The sequence below is a fragment of the Dipodomys spectabilis genome, unplaced genomic scaffold (genome assembly GCF_019054845.1).
Source record: "Dipodomys spectabilis isolate Male_0828 unplaced genomic scaffold, ASM1905484v1 ptg000054l, whole genome shotgun sequence".
Classification (NCBI taxonomy): Eukaryota; Metazoa; Chordata; class Mammalia; order Rodentia; family Heteromyidae; genus Dipodomys; species Dipodomys spectabilis.
Window position 1 is genome coordinate 16,332,389 of NW_024870731.1, and position 12,990 is coordinate 16,345,378.

A 12,990-nucleotide genomic window follows, 5' to 3' on the forward strand; every position below is an offset into this window, starting at 1 on the left:
GTTTTTTTTTTTTTTTTTTTTTTTTGCTCAAGGCTAGCACTCTACCACTTGAGTCACAACTTCACTCCCAGCTTTTGGGAGGTTAATTGAAGATAAGAGTCTCACAGACCTTCTTGCCCAGGTTGCCCAGGATGGCTCTGAGCCCTGATCTTCTATTCTCAGCCTCCTGAGACACTTTTAGTGAGTGGTAAGGCCAACATGTGGACAAAGACTAAATGACACCTAAATAAGTAGTCTAAATACATAATGAAGTTCTTGAATGTTGACCGCTTTCAGGATGAAGAGTTGGGTTTGTTCATTAAAATGCTTACACAACTACATAATTTGCACATTGTTGTACTAATAAGTACAACATCATCTCTGTCCTTCCATTGGCAACTATTTTCTTGATTAGCACCATGTGGAGACTGTTTTCCTTATGTTCTCAGGTGGCTTGTAAAAGCAATGGCAGAGAGAAGGATGGTGTGAAGATTTTATTTAAATTTTATACCAGTTAGTGCCTTGGAAATCTAATTATTTTGGAATTTTTCAACAAAATCCTGATATGACTTAAAGTTCATGACAGTGAAGGAAATGAGACTAGTGACATTTGACAATCAGATTATTTCATTTCAGGGCAGAAAATTAGTTTCCTCTAGGACAAACAGAGGAAGCGAAACTTTAACAACTTTTGGCTTTGAACTTCAGGAAGCCCTAAAAATTCCTGAAAGTGCATATTAAAAAAGAAGAAAGAAAAAAGATGTAATAGATTAATATAATACAAGATAAAAACCATATGGTTATCTCTATGCAGAAAAAAGCATTTGGAAAAAAAATCCAATACCATTTGTAATAAAAATTTCAAGCTAAGAATAGAACCTCTCCAACTTGATAAAGCACACACACACACACACACACACAACACACATACACACTCATTCCACCCCTTTCCCCACATATTCACAGCTAATGTCATAATTAATAGTAAAAATATTGAATGTTTTTCTTTTAAGACCAGACACAGGCAAAGGGAGAGAATATTAAGGTTTAAACTCCACTCGGATTGCTTGCTTGGCTAGTACTCAACCACTTGAGCTATACCTGCTTATTGGTGGTTATTTTAGAGATGTATTCTCTTAGACTTTTTCTGCCCATCCTGGCTTCAAACTACAATCTTCCATACGTCCACTTCTTGAGTACCTAGGATTATAGGTATGAGCCACTCCAGCCAAACTCTGCTTTCAACACTTTTTTTTTTTTTTTTGTCAGTCGTGGGGCTTGAACTCTGGGCTTGGGCACTGTCCCTCAGCTCTTCAGCTCAAGGCGAGCACTCTACCGCTTGAGACACAGCACCACTTCCGGTTTTCTAGTGGTTTATTGGAGATAGAAGTCTCACGGACTTTCCTTCCCCGGGCTGGCTTTGAACTGTGATCCTCAGATCTCAGCCTCCTGAGTAGCTAGGATTACAGGCATGAGCCACTGACGCCTGGCTGCTTTCAACACTTTTAACCAACTTTCTACTGAAATTTCTTAGCTAGACCAATACAAAAATAGTAATATTTAGAGGCATCTAGATTGTAAAGTAAGAAGTAAGCCCATCTTTATTTTGAGATGATATAGGCCTATCTAAAATCTAAAGAAAGTTTTAAAATCTAAAGAAAATCTAAAGAAATTTTACTAGAACAAATAACTGACTTTAGCAAGCATACAAGATCAATACAGAATGTAATTGTATATCTATATAACAATTAAAATTGTATTATTAAAAACTCCTTCACAATAACAATGAGAATATAATACAAATAAATTTCACAGAAGAAATGCAAGCCTTATACACTGCAAACTATAACACATCATTGAAAAATTAAGGAATAATGAGTGGGAAGACACTTCATCTTCATGAATTGGAAGACATTATTGTCAAGATGGCTGTTCTCATATTCATCTATAAATTCAAAATTGCACCAGAGGGTCTAGAAACATGAATATATTGTTAATTTGCCCTCTTGGAAGTCTAAGGCCAGACAATGAATCAAAGTCATACCTCTAGCTTATTCTTTTCCTTTCTTTCCACCTGGAGGGTGAGGTCTCTTGTTGCAATAGCAATAACTACAGGCATAAACATGAAGGATGTGTGTGTGTGTGTGTGTGTGTGTGTGTGTGTGTGTGTGTATTTCCAAGATGAGTGCATTCACTTGACACCATTGACTTCTCAGAATGGAGTCAAAGAGATGCCTTCTAAAATAACAAATCATTATCATCATCATGGGATCTTGTTAACATGTAGGTTTAGTAGTTCTAATGCAAAGCCTGACCATCTACATTTCTAACAAGCTCCCCAGGTGATAACCAACTGTTAGTGTGTGGACCATACTTAGAGTAAACTAGGAAAGTACAAGGGTAGATCAGGGGCATGCTAGGTTGGCTCTAAGGGCAGACCAATGTGGAATAGGAGAGATATTTGTGGCAATGAAAGAATGATGAGGACATCAACGTAAGGACTGGCAGACTGGTGATGGCTGATGAAAAGCCAGTCAGCAGTGGTTACAGTAGTAGCTATTAAAGAGCTTACAGTCTTGGGGCTGGGAATGTGGCTTAGTGGTAGAGTGCTTGCCTAGCATCCATGAAGCCCTGGGTTTGACTCCTCAGTACCACATAAACAGAAAAAGCCAGAAGTGGCTCTGTGGCTCAAGTGATAGAGTGCTAGGCTTGAGCAAAAGAAGCTCAAGGATAATGCCCATGGCCTGAGTTCTAAGTTCAAGCCCCAGGACTGCCCCCCCCCCAAAAAAAAAGCTTACAGTCTTTATTCAGACTGAATATACATGATAATTGTTGTAATAATGGAGCATAATAGTGGTTAATATAAGACACAGGTGACACAATAGGCATGGTTATTATGCTCTTTGTTGGAAGAAAGTAGTATCTGAGCAGAGCTTAAGGGAATAGACTGTTTCCTAAGCAAAGAAGGAATGGGATACATGCAAGGAATAACATACCGGGAGCAGATTGTATTTTCCAAAGATATCTGCAGCAATATCTCTAGTTCTGCAAAACTTTCTAGAAACTTTTCACTCTTCTATCAAGAGGTGAGATCTAATTCTCTTCTTGAATCTGTGGGGATTTATAGAGCTACTTCTATGAATACAATGTAGAGAAATGACCCTGTGAGGCTAGAATAGAACATGTACATTAGGTATCTTTCCTTTGGTTTTCTTGAGATCTCTGCTTGTAGAAACAAATTATGCTGTAAGGAAGCCAAGCAGCTAGTAGGACATTCTGGTGGAAAGGAACTGAGATCTCCACCCAAACAGCTAGCAACAACTTGCCAGCCATATGAATGAGCCACTGAAGAGCAGGATACTGTTCCTGCTCAAGGCTAGTGCTCTGCCAGTTAAGCCACAGCTCCACTTCTGGCTTTTTGGTGGTTACTAGAGATAAGAGTCTCACAGACTTTCCTGTGCAGGCTGTCTTCGAACCACAGTTCTCAGATCTCCGACTCAGGTATAAGCCACTAGCACCCAGCTACCATTTTCTCCAAATTGTATCCAGAAGAAACAGAAATGACTCATTTAAACCACCAACTTTTTGAGTGGTTTTATTTTTTATTTTATTTCTTTAACAATAGATTTCTGGAATAACATCTAAAAGAGGTATGAAATAGCTTGATATTTTAAAACATGTCACAAGTAAGGTAATGTTCAAGCATAATTCAGCATTAGAAATAGAAACGAAAAATATGGAACATGTTGGGAATGTTGACTTTGTTATGTGAAAAGGAAAAAAGAGTTTGGTAAACAAACTATTAGTGTAAATGTAACAAAGCTATACTATATAATTAGCTATGCTTGGATTAATTATTCATGATGGTACCAGAAAGTGCTATTGATGTAAATGTAAACATTTACATAATAAAAGGGCTTTTTCTGTAATAAATTTTTCTTGAAAATATTAAGACTAAAAGTGTAGGTCAATAATATAGCACTTACTTGCCTAGCATGAATGAAGAGGCCCTAGGCTCAATCATTAGCACTGCAAAAAAGATTAGCAATCTTCTTCTGCAGACCAGATATGGTAGTACATGTCTGTGGTCCCAGTCACTTGGCAGCTAGATATGAGAGGAATGAGGTTTGAGGCTTTAGGTTAAGTCAGGTAAAATTGTCAGGAGACCCTATCTGAAAAAACAAAACAACAAAACCCCTAAAAGTGAAAATAATTGGGTTCAAGTGGTAAAATGCTTGCCTTGAGGCCCTGAATTCAATCTCCAGACCACACACACACACACACACACACACACACACACACACACACACACAAAACCTTCTTTTATGTAGATGATCCTCATTTAGACAACTTGCAAAAGAAGTAATTTTATTGTTTTTACTACCAAAGTGGAAAATGATATAATTTCAGAAACAAATAAAAACCCCACCTGAATTCTTCCATGGCAGTTAAGACTCTATATTCTTGGGATAAAAGTACATAATTCTAGCTTGTCATCAATACCTTTGTTTCCCCCCATAAACACACATTTCTGAGAACCAACTAGGAGTTTCTGAAAGAGGTAAAATTTATGACTGTTCTTTAAGGCTGACAAGCTTATTTCCTATAGGCCTTAGGAGTGCAAGATGCATGCTAAATTGAGAGGTAAAGATTTAAAATGCAGTGCATTGACATGGCAAAATTGTTTCCTGTGCTCGTCAGTCTCCTGGATTTTTTTTCCCTTTGACCTTAACCTAATGTGTCGTTGAAAAGCAATATTCCCATGCAGCATGGGGAATTATATTTAACATTTGGGAATGGCAGATTCCTGGGAGGGTGATAGCAGGTGACAAATATCTTACTTTGCTCTCAGCTGAGCCAACTCCTCCTGGAATATCATGTTCAGTTCCTGGCATGATGTTTTATGAGAAACAGACAAATTAGAGTATGTTTGGGAGCGAATGACTTCAATGATGAGAGAACAGAAATCCATGTCCTTAGGGAGACATGGAATTCTGAGATGTGTTAGCCATATGGGGAGGAGATGGCTTTTTTTTTTCATGCTGGTAACAGCTTGAACTCGGGGCCTTTCACGCTTCGAGTCTATCTTGCTCACAGCTAGTACACTGCCACTTGTGCAACACATCCAGCCCAGCCTTTTGCTGGTTCATTGGAGATGGAGTCATGCAGCCATTTTTTCTGTCTTGGCTGGCTTCAAACCATGATCCTCTGAGTCTCTTGGCCTCCTGAGACTCTAGGATTACAAGTAGGAGCCAACAGACCCAGGCTATGTTTGTAATTTTTAAATAATGAGATAGCCTTCCTGCTGGGAGGCGATTAGCATTACTTTGTGGTCCCTAAAAAAGTGAGAAAAGGTTTGGGAGGTAATTTGGGGGTGAAGAAAGTTGAAGGTCTTTAGAAGTACAGTCAACAGTTAGGGGAGGTAAAATGGCCTCTCTTATTAAAGACATTCAAACACATTTTTCTGGAAAGATTTCTTAATCAGATGGGGTGCAGTTCAATGCCCTCTAAGATTATTTCTTCCATTGTCAGAATGCTGACCTCCTTAGACGCCTGCATATTGTTTCCTCTGTGAGGCACCAGGTCTGCTCTCACTTGTGGTCAGAACATGGCCCTTCATTGTTTCAGAAACTTGTGAAACCTCTGAAATCCCAGAGGTAATATGCTCTCTAAAAGCCATGCTATTCCTCACAGAAGAGTCCAAATGCCCTGCACCAGTGCCTCCCTGTGCAACCAAGCCACAGACTCTTCGAGTGTCACTTCCCACTCTGTCAGCAACCTCAACACAGCACCACACCCCCAACACAGCACCACCCGCCCGACTTCCTTTTGTGTGCTGCATTGTGCAACTCCTGCCAAAGAGATTTTGTGGGCAAGTAGCTGTTAGTTCTTAGTCATAGGTTTTCCTCTGTAGACTGAAATAAATGTCTAGAGGGATTGAGTTGGAATAGTCAGGAAGTTATGCATTACTCTAGTTAAGATTGTCTTTATCCAGAATAATTTGCTCTTCATCTGTAATCATCTCTATATTTCTAGTCTTTTTGCCATTATGGTCAGTTCTTGGGACACTCCGAACGCCCCCAGTATAGATCTTAGGATGAGACATATTACACTAGCACTGTGGTCCTTCCTTCCCTTTCCCCTATCTGTTCTTCCTTCCCCATACGATTCTATGATGGAAGGATAAGAGTAGCAAGAGAAAAATAAAAATAACAGTTTCAAGTATCATATGGAAGAGGAAAGGGAAGGACTATGTAACATAGGTCAACTTAAAATTTTAAATCTGGCATGGTTATGCATACTTTGAATCTCAGCTATCCAGGAGACAGAGGTAGGAGGATCTTAAGTTAGAGGCCAGACACTATCTTATTTTTTTGTCAGTAGTGGGGCTTGAACTCTGGGCCTGGGCACTGTCCCTGCGCTCTTCAGCTCAAGGCAAGTGCTCTACCACTTGAGCCATAGTGCCCCTTCCAGTTTGCTAGTGGTTTATTGGAGGTAAGAGTATCATGGACTTTCCTGCCTGGCCTGGCTTTGAACCGCGATAATCAGATCTCAGCCTCCTGAGCAGCTTGGATAACAGGCATGAGCCACAGGCACTCTGCAGGCTAGACACTATCTTAACTGTCTTAGCAACTAAGCAAGACACTGTCTCAAAAGACAAATTGAATGGATTAAACAATTTGGTTTGCAGTTTGTTAAGTAGTAAATTTAAAGAAATACTGTTGTAATTGAGCAGTGACAATGCAATTGGTCATTTGCCATAATCTCTAGTATAAAAATCAAAGGGAAAAATATCAAACACTGCTGGTAACATCTGCACAACATTTTTGTTACTCATTCAGTGTTACTTATAAATTATGAGAAGCATATGTATACCATATGAAGATATTTACACGTATACCTTGTGGGTCAATTGATGTCTTACTCCTTGAATATCTTTGGTAAAGTTATGCTAAAGGTAGGTGAAATGAAGGGCAAACCTATGTTCCCCTCTGAACAAGCAAGCAGCGAGATATACTGTAGTTAGCTCAGAAGCTTCTCTAGAGGTATCTTTAGTTATGCAGTTTTAGAACAGTTTGGGGGCAAGTGAGTCAAATGAAGAGCTCTTACATATTTTTCAGAACATAGGACAGTGGTTTCGTTCTCTTTCCTTTAAAAAAGAGAGGAATGGCTAGGTGTACAGTGGCCCAGGCATGCAGCCTTCAATCCTAGCACTTGGGATGCTAAAACAGGAGGATTATAGGTGGATGTATGTGTGTGTGTGTAGGGGGGGGTGAGAGTTAGTGAGAGAGAGAATAAAAATTAAAGGACACTAATATGTACTCAGTGTAATTTAAGTATCTGAACAAGAGTCTCAGCATTAGTTTTGATTCCAGGAGACCAGTATAATAGTCAAGCAGAGAACAGTATTGAACATATCCACTATTAGGCAAATAGACTGGAGGCTGATAGTAGCTATGATCAAAAGAACTTAGGTTCTTAGAACTTAGGTTAAAGCTAAGGAGCTATGGAAATAGCTGAAGTTACTCTTCAAGAAAAAAATGTCTTTATCAGTTGTGAGGCATCCAGTAGGCTACTAGTTCTAGGTACTCTCAGCACACATCTTAGTATATATATGTAGTATATAGATATATATATATATATATTTTATTTATTTATTTATTTTTTTTTGCTGGTCATGGGGCCTGAACTCTGGGCCTGGGCACTGTCCCTCAGCTCTTCAGCTCAAGGCTAGCGCTCTACCAATTTAGCCACAGTGCCACTTCAAGCTTTTTCTGCTTATGTGGTGCTGAGGATTGAACCCAGGGCCTCATGCATGCAAGGTAATCACTCTACCACTAAGCCACCTTTCCAGCCCATCATCTTAATTTTTAAGCCAAAGGGATGCCCTTCCCAGACAGTCCTGGAAGTGACAAACCATGAGTAGTTTAGCAGAACCTGCTAACCAAAGCCCCGAAGTTTTGGCAGTCTTTGCGCAGGAACTGTCTTCTAGGCTGGGCAAGACTTCCTCAGAGCTACACTGCAGCTTCCTCCCCACTTCTCCTTCCTCCCTTCCCTCCTGTCACAAATGTCAACCCTGAATTGTATGTACCTGAAGGATTTCCCTGCCAGGTTTGGCTCTCATTATTTCTCATAGACAGATAAGCTAGATAGATACAGACAGGTAGAAAGGAAAGGGAGAGAGAGAGAGAAGGAAAGATGGAAGGAAGGAGGGAAGGAAGGAAGGAAGGAAGGAAGGTAGGCAGGCAGGCAGGCAGACAGGTAGGACAAAAGAAAGAAAGGAAGGAAGGAAGAAAAGGAAGAAAAAAAGAAAGAAAGAAAGAAAGAAAGAGGAAGGAAGGAAGAAGGAGGGAAGAAAGAAAGAAAGAGAAAGAAAGAAAGGAAGGAAGGAAGGAAGGAAGAAAGAAAGAAAGGAAGGAAGAAAAAAAGAGGAGAGTATGGAAAAGGAAAAAAAAAAGGAAGAGACCATCTGCATTTCTAACTTTACCCTGGTGTGTGCTTTGTTGAGGACTCAACCAAATAAAGAGGGATTAGAGGATGTCTGAGGACACAAACTAAATAAAGGCTAGTAAGAAATACATCACTGACTGTGGGGCTGGACACCTGGTGCTACCATCTCATTTGGCCCCCATTTGTTTGTTAATCCCAGAGAACTCTAACATATGGCTCATGTGTAGTGTCAAAATAATTTCTGGTCAACAGAAAAATGTAACAGAATAGGCAGAGAAAGAAAGCAGGCAAGTATTGTTCTCCATTTACAGTTATGTCTGACCTTGGATATTTAAGCAGACTGAAAAAAAAATCACAGCTGGACATCAGTGTCTCTTGCCTATAATCCTAGCTACTCAGGAGGCTGAGATCACAGGACCACAGTTTGAACCCAGACCAGGTTGGAAAGTCTATGAGACTCATCTCCAATTAACCACAAGAAAACAGGAAGTGGCAGTGTGGATCCAAATGGTAGAGGGCTGCGCTTGAGTGAAAAAACACAGGGCAGCACTCAGGTCCTGAGTTCAAGCCCATGACCAACCAAAAAAAAAAAAATGACTGGGGCTGGGAAGGTGGCTCAGTGGTAAAGCGCTTGCCTTGCATGCATGAGGCCCTGGGTTTGATTCCTTAGCACCACATAAGCAAAAAGAAAAAAGCCGGAAGTGGCGCTGGGGCTCAAGTGGTACAGTGCTAGCCTTGAGCTGAAGAGCTGAGGGACAGCGCCCAGGCCCAGAGTTCAGGCCCCATGACCGGACCCCCTCCCCAAAAAAATGACTGAATTACAAATCTTTTAAATTAGATCATCTCTCAATAAAGCTGTAACTTAAAAAAAATTATGTACTTCTAAGTATAGAATATAGTACAAGGTAAATGTAAAGCTGAATAAAAACAATAAAGTCAGCCAAAGTTCTAGTTTGTCTTCATAGGAATCTGTAGAAGAATCAATGGGTTCCTGGAAAGTATTTTTTTTTAGTGAGTTTGTAGGAAGTAGTAAAGTGTTTACGTAAAGAACTTACGTTGTACACAGCCTTTGAAGTCATTGTTTATATGAATGACATGAAACAATGGCACACCTCTTAGATTTCCATAAAAATTTAAGAGGGGAAAAATGGCTGGCAGAAAAGTGGATGTATTCCTTGACCTGACCAACAGTTATGGCCACTTTTCCTTAGCCTAAAGCACAGATGTGGAGATAAGCAAAGGGCAGGGCTCAGCACTAGAAGAGTTTACAGCAAGTAGAGCTCTCAGGCTTCAAACAATCAGAATACTAGGGGGAAGGTGGGGAATGGGACTCCGAGTGGTGTCAGACTAGGGAAGACTATTTGCAAGACAAAGAGACACTCACACGCAAGGTCCTTAAATGCAGATTGGAGTGCTTATCAAAGAACTAGGAAGACCAGGAGTTCACTTTTGCTCTTTTTGCTTCAAGCACTATTCAGTTGCTTACATATTTAACTTATTTAATCTTCTCTCTAAGGCTGAGTAAGAAAGCGCTATTTAAATAAGCCCCATTTGTAGAGAAGGCTTCTGAGGCAGTAAGAAGTTAAGCCACTGGCTCCAGATCACACAAGCAGGAGCAAAGGAGAGCCAGGATCTCAGATCTATGCAGCCCAATTCTACTGTGTCAGGCCCTGGGCTAAGAAATGGCTCAAACCACACCAAGTTTTTCTACCTTCCATCTTTGTTCCATGGTCAGGTTTCCCTAAGTCAAATGTACTTTTATAACATTATAACAAATACTACAAAGAAAATCTCATTTACAATCTCATTGCTCAACAAATCTCTAATTTACATGGATTGCTCTCTTTCTGTTTTGACAGTCTTATTCAGAACAGATTTTCCCCCCCTTTTTTATTCCTTGGTGTTTAAGAATTCTGACCCTTCTTTTATTCCATTCCTAACCTCCTTTCTCAGCAGCTACCTAAGCCCTTCCATTTGTGTTTTGGGGAAGTTGAGTATATCTTTATCAGAGTGACTCCTTGTCCTATAGGGCCTGCAGAATTTTTGATATGCATCTGATTTGGTGGGGAGACATCAATGTTAATAAGCAGGAGCAAGCACCTACTGCTGCATAACAAATTGCTCTCAAAACTTTTATCTTTTTTTTAAAAATACATACTTTCAGTGTTTATGTGGTACCAATGAATAGAACCCAGGGCCTCATGTATGCTAAGCTAACACTAAGCCCCATTTCTTGACCCCGGCAAACATTTTTTTTAATCTCAAAGTTAAAGCACGGCTTCCTAGTTCATGAGTTTGTAGATATGATGCTGATTAGGGTTTTATCCCACAGTGGCTGGATCTGACCTGCTTGGTTTTTTTTTTCTTTTTTTCCCTCCCTCCCTTCTTTCCTTCCTTCCTTCCTTCCCAGTCCTAGGGCCTGAATTCAGGGCTTGGGCACTATCACTGAGCTTCTTTTGCTCAAGGGTAGTACTCTACCACTTGAGCCACAATATGTGGTACTGAGGAATTGAACCCAGGGCTTCATGGATGCTAGGCAATCATTCTACCACTAAGCCACCTTCCCAGCCTTGGCTTGACCTGCTTTCTAGCTTGCTCATGGGGATCTTAGCAAGGGATCTTGGTTCCTAGCTACATGGACATCTTCATAGTGCTGCTCACAATATGGCAACTGGCTTCCACCAAAGTGAGCCATGAGAGACAAAGCAGATGTGATCAAAGCTCTAAGGTATTTATAAACTGCTCAGAAGTGACTTATCATCACTTCTCAGTATAATACCAACCATCATATAATATAATGTGAGAAGGGAACATTAAGATGTGAATACTAGGAAACAGAGATAGTTGGGGGCATCTTAAAGACTACCATATTTGGGCAGGAATAAGGGGGTTAGAGAACAGCCACACTTTGGTGTTCACATTTTAATTTATAAGGATGGAATTCCAACAGGTGGAGGTGGCTAATGCCTGACTTAGCTACTCAAGAGACTAAGAGATAAGGACTGAGGTTTGAAACCAGGGTGGACAGGAAAGTCCCTAAGACTCTTACCTCCAATTAAATACCAAAATACTTCAATTAAATACCAAAATACTAGCCTTGAGCAAAAAAAATGCTCAGTGACAGTGTCTAGGCTCTGAATTCAAGCCCCAGAACTGGCACCAAAAATGTAAAAAAAAGAAAAGAAAAAGTGGAATTCTCTGACATTTTGCAGTGTGCAAAAGATAAAAACATCTATAAAAGCCCAGGTAACACTCTCTGACTAAATGAGAAAGTCAAGAGACTTAGTACTTGGTACTCTTCTATGCCATGTTAGAAATTCATTCATTTATGCAACAAACATTTCTTAGGCATCCGGTGTGTACCTTTGTGTCAGCACTCCCAAATCTAATGGAACTTTAATTTTTCCTTCAGTGCTGCTCTTCTTCAGCATTCCAAACATTCTGGGTGACCACAGGGTGCCAACAGCCTATCTCAAAACAGGCTTTATGAAAAAGATAACTGTCTGTCTTCCCCTTCTCTCAGGGTTCTACTCTATGGTAAACCTGAACTAACAGGATGTTTCTTGCAGGGAGTATAATTCAATTATTTCATAATGCCTGTTTAAAAGGTGCCCAATGAGAACAGAAGCTGCATAAACAAATAGCAGGGCTCTATCAGCACGATATATTTTGTTGAAGCCTAGCCTAGGTCTCTGCCTACTCCCCCACCAAATGTCTTTCTCAAACTGGAAAAAGAAAAAAAAAAAAACAGTTGTGATTCTACCTTCTCATATAGCTGGAAGTAACAAAGTTAGAAGAAACCTTCAAAAACCATTCTCATTTGCCAATTCTAGGGAGAAAAACATGTAGCCTCTGAATTAAAAGCCAGAAATAAGAAATGTAGGAAAGGAGTATGTTTATGATGACAGATTGATGGACGAGAACAGGAAATATAAGAAAGGTGAGCTATTTGTCTTGGAGACTAAGTTTGAGTCATAGGGAAAAGGAGCTGAAAACATCAAATAAAAATCTGTGTCTGTAGCATGGAATTATAGTAAGCTGTTTAGAAGTTCACAGGTCTGCACAGTCAATATTGAATATCAACTCTGCTACTTAGCATCTGTGTGATAGTGGGCAAGCAATTCAGTCCCTCTGCACCTCAATGCTCTCATCTGTACAATGGGGATTGATTTAATAGAATACATCTACACAATGCTTATGATCTTGCAAAGTGCCCTAGAACTTAACCTCGCACAATTGAGAACAAATTAGCAGGACACTAGTGGCACACCCCTGTAACTTTAGCTACTCAGGAGGATGAGATCTGAGGATTGTGGCTCAAAGCCAGCCCTGGCAGGAAAGTCTGTAAGACTCTTATCTCCAATTAAGCACCAAAAAACTGGAAGTAGAGCTGTGGCTCATGTGGCAGGGCATTAGCCTTGAGCAAAAAAGCTCAGGGACAAAGCCCAAGCCCTGAGTTCAAGCCCCAGGACTCACTCTCTCTCAGTTTCTCCCCCCACTCTCAACACCTCCCACCCAGAACACATTAAGCAAGTACTAATCATTATTGAAGAAATTAGA